The following is a 7,812-nucleotide window of genomic DNA, read 5'->3' as shown; positions in this document are numbered from 1 at the left end:
AAGATCTGCTTTTTGCTTCTTATTTTTCACCTCCATAGCACTAAAACCCAGAGAGTCCTTACAGAAAAGAAAAGGAAAAGCCCCCGCTTCTGCTTTTGAGCCATGGGAGACCACAAGATTCCTCACTAAGGCCTATCAAGACCACAAGCGTGAACCTGGATCCAAAGAACTGGTGCACCATGGTCAGAGGGCACATCATAGACTTCAGTCATACACTCGAAAGGTCAATACTGACTAAAGACTGGAGCAAGTTCTTGCTGATATCTGCGTGCCTGGAGCTCAGTGGAGGAAGAATGCTCAAGGTAAGCTTCACCAACTAGGTAGGCTTGACCTTAAGTCAGTAGCTAGAGGTTAGTTGGAGTTCATCCAATGTTATATCATCTCTACAAGTAACCGCTCTGAGGTTATAGTTGAGAGAGCAATGATGAAACACTGCATTATGCTCGGCAGTGAGGTGGAGGTACATGACGTGATCCCTCAAGAGATTTACAACGTAGCTGACAAGCCCTTCCCTCAAGCACGGCTGGTATTCCCTCATCTCATTCACCACTTATGTGCAGCAGCTGGAGCTTACATAGAGAGAAATACCTTGATTAACAAGGAGAGACCTATCACAAGAAAGGGTATAGAGCACGCTAGGGATCTCGCACAAGGACCACAGCAAGAGCCCATTCCACCATCTTCACAAGATATTCCGAAGATGCCTCAAGGGATGTACTTCCCTCCCTGTGATAATTGGGGTCAGTTGACCACATCTTTAGGGGAGATGACATAATCAGTTGATCAACTGAGGCTGGGGCATTAGGTCCAGTTTGCTATCCTCCATCAGATGATAGAAGATCAAAGGAAATTGATGGAGGAGCAGAGAAGGCAGGGGCATGACATTGAGGAGCTCAAACACTCCAAAGGATTCCCTGGAGGGAGCAGTGGCCGCCATCACTGAGGTGGTATAGTTTCATTCTCCCTATATTTATTTTATCTTTATTTTCATTGTATTTTATTTTATTTTAGTATCCGTTTTACGATTATAGTTTCATGATCACTCTTAGGATTCATTTGCTTTCTAGAACTAGTTTTTTTTCGTTTTATTTAAGGATGTCTTATGTATTCCGCATCTAGCTTAAAAAGAAAAATCTATTTAAAAAGAAGTAGTAAAATGCATAAGGCCTTGAGTTATATTATGAGTTATTCTATTTACTTTGATGTGGTGGCCTGATCTCTATTTTCTTAATAGCTCCATTTAGTAAGTAGAACTGAGCATGAATGCCAACTCTAACATGATGTATTTTTCTCTTCCATTTGGTCCTATTTTGTTTTTGGTTGCTTGAGGACAAGCAACAGTTTAAGTTTGGTGTTGTGATGCGTGAGCATCTTATACCCTTTTTCTAGTTGTTTTTATACTATTTTAGTTAGATTTTATTAAGTTTTATTATATTTTAGTGCAAAATTTACCTTTGGATGCTACTTTGAGTTTTTCTTGTGTTTTTATGGTTTTAGGTGAAACTTGGAGCAGTTTGGAGAAGTCTGGAACAAATAAAAAAGTTGCCAGCTCCCCCTTGGGTGCTAAACACCCAACCTGGCGTTCAACACCAACAAGGGGGCTAAAGTCAGAAGCACACGCTCCCTTCTGGGCATTCAATCCCCAATTATGGCATTGAATGCCAGCTTGCTGTCCAAGCCAATCACCTATTGGGCCTCCAAATAGGGTTTAGCACTTCTTAGGCTTATCTTATTTTATCTTTGTAATTTTTATTTTAAAATAATATCTTTTAGGTTTATCATTTTAGTATTTAAGGAGGAGACCACTTAGGTATTAGATCGAATCTTGACACTTTTTAGAACTCTGTTTTCTCTGTAAAGTTATGAGCAACTAAACCTCCTAGTTAAGGTTAGGAGCTCTGTTTATTTCTATGGATTAAGTTTATTATTCTTCTATTTTAATTAATGTCTGATTCAATTCTAAGGTGTTGTTTTCGCTCTTAATCTTATAAATCTGCGGTGAAATGAGAGTATGACCCCTTATTCTACATGAGTTCTTGTGATTCTCGAGAGAGCTATCTCGCTTTAGCTATAGCTTGAAAACACTCCTCCCAAACTGCAATTTACCTAAGCTAATTAGATATTGATGACAAGTCATTATATACCCATTTCTCAAGCTAATTTCACTTGTTTCATTAGTTTTTATGCACTTTCTTGCACCATAAGTAAGCAATTTAGAGTGGAATTTCATGTTTCATTTGAATCAATCAACCACCACTTAATTGATGCTAAATCATGAGGTTTAAGCTAAATTTAATTGAATTTTAATTGATTTATAAACCTTGTGAATTTAGTGATACTTTGATTGGTTGTTTTGATTATTTAAAGGTGAAGAAAAAGAAGAAAAGAGTGAAGCGTGGCTTAAGAAAGCGTGGCCCAAGGAAGAAAAGAGTGTAGCGCATGGAAGGAAGGAAGCCACATTGCCCTCCTCAAGAGCACACTGCCCTCCAAGAGAGCACAACAATGAACCAAGCACTCAAGACCTCACTGCCCTGCCCTCCTTGAGGGCGGAGCACAATTCTAGGCCAAGAAACAAGGGAAGGAAAAATTCTGCCCTACCCCCCTCAAGAGCAATATCGGGCTCTCACCAAAATAAATCAAAGGAAATTGTCTCCAAGTGCCACCCATGGGTTTCGAACCCAAGAACAAGAAGGAAAGAAGTAGCGCTCAAATACAAGGAAAAAAAGCAAAAATTGGTTTGTTTTCAACCTCCAAGGATCGAACATAGCACCTTGAGGAAGCAAAGAACTAGGCGCTACTTTGGTACCAAGAAAACCAAGAAAAAAAGGCAACAAAAGCCATCCAGCAAGTTTCGAACTTGGGACCTCACCCAAGAACAAGGAAAGCCTGCGCTGCCCTGCCCTTGTGGAGGGCAGGGCAGCATTTCTTGGTGCATGGCGCAGCGTTTTGGCACGGCCAGGAGCTTGGGCGCGCGCACATTGACGCACGGGCAGGGAGGCAAAGCGCACCATGGCAACATTGCCCTGCCCTCCACAAAGGGAGGGCAGCATCCTGATGCCTATCCCACACTTGGCACGTAACATGCTTCATCACACAATTTCCCTGCTCTGCCCTCCACAAGGGCAGGGCAACCTCCTGGGAGCAAGATGGGCTGAATTTCACTAAAAAATCCAATTTAGTTCAATTCTTCACCAAATCAAAAAGCCCACTCAAAATTCTTAGATCCAAAATAGAAAGTGTATAAATAGGTTTTAGTTAGGATTAGAATAGGGAGTTTTTTTTGGGGGAGAAAGCTTACTTTCATTTTAATTTTGATCCTTAGTCAACTTGAGAGCTCACTTTCCATTTTTCTGTTTTCTGCAATTGGAGGAGAGAATTCATTTCTTCTACCTCCGATCTTTTGGTTTTCTTTACTGGGTCTTGTTTGAGTCTTGAATGTGAAGAATTGAGGAATTTCTGTCTCAATCTCCCTTCAAGATCTCTTTGATTTTTCTACTACATAATTGAGTTCAATTCCATTTCCTTTACTGCTGCAATCTTTAATTTCTCTTTAATTGCTTTGTGAACTTGGATATAGGAAGGCAATTGAGATCTAGAATCTGCTATCTAGTCTTTGGAGTCCTGAGATCTGATTTTATCTTTTGGTTCTTCTGCTGAACCACTGCTGTAATTAAATTTTCATTTTCTGTTTGAGATCTAGTCAATTTCAATTCATCTCTTGCTTGGTTAATTATTGCAATTTAATTTCCCTTGCTTAAATTCTGAATTCCCAGTCCTCAAATCCCTTTTCCATTCAAGCAATTTATATTTCTTGCACTCTAAGTTACTGTAATTTACATTTCTTGCACTTTAAGTTTCAGTCATTTAATTTCTTGCTCTTTAAGATTCAGTACCTTTACTTTCAAGTCTCTTTAATTTCTGCAAATTATCCCTTTTACTTTACATTTCCTGGTATTTACTTACTGTTGGATACAAAATCACTCAACCAATACTTGATTCGCTTGACTAAATCAACCACTAAACTAAAATTGCTCAATCCTTCAATCCCTGTGGGATCGACCTCACTCCCGTGAGTTTTATTACTTGATGCGACCCGTACACTTGCCGGTGAGTTTTGTGTTGGATCGTTTTCCACACATCAAATTTTTGGCGCCGTTGCCGGGGATTGAAATAGATTGACAATGATTAAGAGAAGTGGAGATCTAGATTAAGCATTTTTTTTCTTCTTTTGTTCTCAACTAACATATTAACTGTTTGAATTTTTGCTTAAGCTAACTAAAACTTCATTCTAGCAATAGATTGAAGTTTCACTGGATTTCTGGTTCTGTGTGTTTCTTGTAGTGTGTTTGTATGTCAGGTACAGGGAGAGCTTCTCCTATTTTCTCTGAAACTGACCAAAGAACTCTTCGAAGATTAAGAAGAGCTGAAAGAGGGAAGAACATTGTTGGAGAGGAAGAATCTGAGGAGGAATTCCAAGAGATGGAAGGAGATCCATCTAATCTCAATCAGCCAGAAGGAGGGGCCAATAATAACCCACAACAGAGGAGAGTACTGGCCTCCTATACATTTGCAAATGCTAGACATTGTGGGAGTAGCATTCTTACCCCTAATGTCAATGCAAACAACTTTGAACTGAAGCCACAACTCATCACATTGGTCCAAAACAACTGCTCTTTTGGAGGAGGGCCATTGGAGGACCCGAACCAACATCTATCCACTTTCTTGAGGATCTGTGACACAGTTAAAAGCAATGGAGTGCACCCGGACATATACAAGCTGCTGTTGTTCCCATTCTCTCTCAGGGACAAAGCCACTCAATGGCTATAAACATTTCCAAAGGAGAGCATCAACACTTGGGATGATTTGGTGAGCAAGTTTCTTGCCAAATTTTATACCCCTCAAAGGATTATAAGATTAAAGACTGAGGTGCAGACATTCACTCAATTGGATGTTGAAAGTCTATATGAGGCATGGAAAAGATATAAGGCTCTGCTGAGGAAATGTCCACCAGAGATGTTCACTGAGTGGGACAAGCTGCAGAACTTCTATGAAGGACTTACTCTGAAGGCTCAAGAGGCACTTGATCACTCAGCTGGAGGATCATTGCAATTGATGAAAACTGCAGAGGAAGCTCAAAACCTCATTGATATGGTGGCCAACAACCAATATTTCTTTGCTCACCAAAGGCAACGCCAACCATCACAGAAGAAGGGAGTGTTAGAATTGGAAGGAGTGGATACAATTTTGGCTCAATACAAAGTGATGCAGCAGCAAATTCAGCAACAATTTGAGCAAATGGCCAAGAGAATTGATAGCCTTCAGGTTGCATCAGTGAGTGCCACAAGCCAACCATCAACTCCTTAGGGGCAGAATGAAGAGAACCAAGAAGAACAGCAACAAGAGCAAGTGCACTATATGCACAACCAAAATTCTGGATCAAATGAGGTGTATGGTGACACCTACAATCCATCTTGGAAGAACCACCCAAACCTTAGGTGGGGAGATAACCATAACCAAAACCAACAACCATGGCAAAGGAACTCAGCTCAAAACACTTCAAGAAACAACCAAAATCACAACCAGCAGCCAACTAACCAAATTCCTTACAGAAAATCCCAAAACAATTACCCCAATTCCAACCATTATCCATCCAATACCCAACCAACTAACCAAAACACTTACCATCATCCATCAACACCCCAAAACCAACCAATCTCACAAGACTCTCAGAGGATTACTAATTTGGAGATGCTCATGGAGAAGATAATGAAGAACCAAGAATTAACAACAAAGAACCAAGAAGCTTCCATGAAGAGCCTAGAAAGGCAGATTGGACAAATCTCCAAGCAGATTTCTATTGAGAGACCTTCAAGCTCACTACCAAGTGACACCATTCCTAATCCAAAAGAAGAGTGCAAAGCTGTGCAACTAAGGAGTGAAAAGACATTGGTGGATGGCAACCAAGGGGCAACCAAGAAACTTGTGGAGAGTGACAAAGAACTAACAGAGAAGGATGGAGTTAACAACAAAGACATAACAAGCAAGAATGTCCCAGAAAAGATCACAGAAGAGAATAACCAACCACAGAATTTAAAGAAGGGAAAGCAGATCATGGAAGAACCAAATCCAAGACAGTAGCAAGTGGAGAAGAGTCTTACACCTCCACTACCTTATCCACAGAGATTCCACAAAGAAGCAAAGGATCAATATTTCCACAAATTCCTTGAGACTTTCAAGAAGCTAGAGATCAACATACCCTTGGCTGAGGCATTGGAGCAAATGCCTCTATATGCCAAGTTCTTAAAGGAGCTCATCAACAAGAAAAGGAGTTGGAATGAGAAGGAGACTGTAATGCTCACTGAAGAATGCAGTGCACTCATCAGAAAAGGCCTTCCTCCCAAGCTTGAAGATCCTGGAGGTTTCTTCCTACCTTGTACCATTGGAAGTCTATTCATCAACAAGGGGATGTGTGACTTAGGAGCAAGCATAAATTTAATCCCATCTTTTTTAGTGAAAAAGCTTGGCATAGGAGAGGTGAAACCAATACAGATGTCCTTGGAATTGGTGGACCAATCAGTAGTATACCCCAAAGGGGTGATTGAAAACCTTTTAGTTAAGGTTGACAAGTTCATCTTTCCTACAGACTTTGTGATCTTGGATTCAACAGGGAATGAGAATGACTCCATAATACTTGGTCGACCATTTTTGGCCACTGCTAGAGCCATCGTAGATATAGAGCAAGGAGAGCTAACCCTTAGGATGCATGAGGAAAGCATTACCTTGAAAGTGTTTCCAGAATCACAAATTAATGAAGAAACAGGCAAAACAAGTAGTGACTATTCTCCAAGACAAGCAACCAACAACACAGTAGAGCAGAAGAATGAGCAGGTACAAGGAGGAGAAGGAATTCAAAAGGAAGCCGGGACGATAAACAAAAAGGGAGGTATCATAACTCAAGCCACTATCAAGGAAGAAAGATCAACAACAAAAAAAAAGAAAAACAAGAAAAAGGCTTATAAAGGGTGGAAGAATAAAAAATTCCCAACTGAAGGATTTTCCAAAGGTGACAAGGTGCAATTAATATATCAACAGCTGGGAACAGAAGATCATTACACTGTTAACCAAGTACTCTCTCTTGAGCAGCTCGAAATTGAGCATCAAGGCACACAGAGAAAGCTTACAGTGAGAGGGGACAAGTTGAGACATCACAAGCATCAACCACCCTAAAGGGAGTTCAATGTTAAGCTAGTGACAATAAAGAAGCGCTTGTTGAGAGGCAACCCAACCTGAGGTAGTTTTCTTTTCATAGCTCTTTCAATAAAAATGCTGAATAATTGGTATGCATTGCAAGGAGCTAAGTTTGGTGTTGCACACCAAAACAATTTAAGGGAGAATGAAGGATTCTAAGTTTGGTGTTCCACCAAAATCTCATTTAAAAGAACATTCTCACCTCCTGCATAATGCTAGCTCCAAGAAATCAAACAAATTATCCAACTATTTAACTGCTTTCTAGTTTTATTTCCATAACCTTTAGCAAGGACACAAGGTTTCACATATGGTTAAGTTGATGCATGAAAAAGAGTGGCAAGGAACTAAGTTTGGTGTTCACACACCAAAGTAAGTTCAAAAAGCCAAAATCATTTTTAGACTAACCAATTGCACAAAGGCTTGTGAAGCAAGCAACCTTTGAGAATTATGCAGGACATTAGTCAACCATTGAAGATATTGTGCATCTTAACTCAAAGAAAACACAATAGAAGGAAGAATCAAAGGGCTGCAACTTCAAAGGTTGTATCTAAACTTAATCCTTGC

This window comes from Arachis stenosperma, chromosome 9 (genome assembly GCF_014773155.1).
Source record: "Arachis stenosperma cultivar V10309 chromosome 9, arast.V10309.gnm1.PFL2, whole genome shotgun sequence".
In the NCBI taxonomy this organism is placed as follows: Eukaryota; Viridiplantae; Streptophyta; class Magnoliopsida; order Fabales; family Fabaceae; genus Arachis; species Arachis stenosperma.
This window is presented reverse-complemented; position numbering follows the sequence as displayed.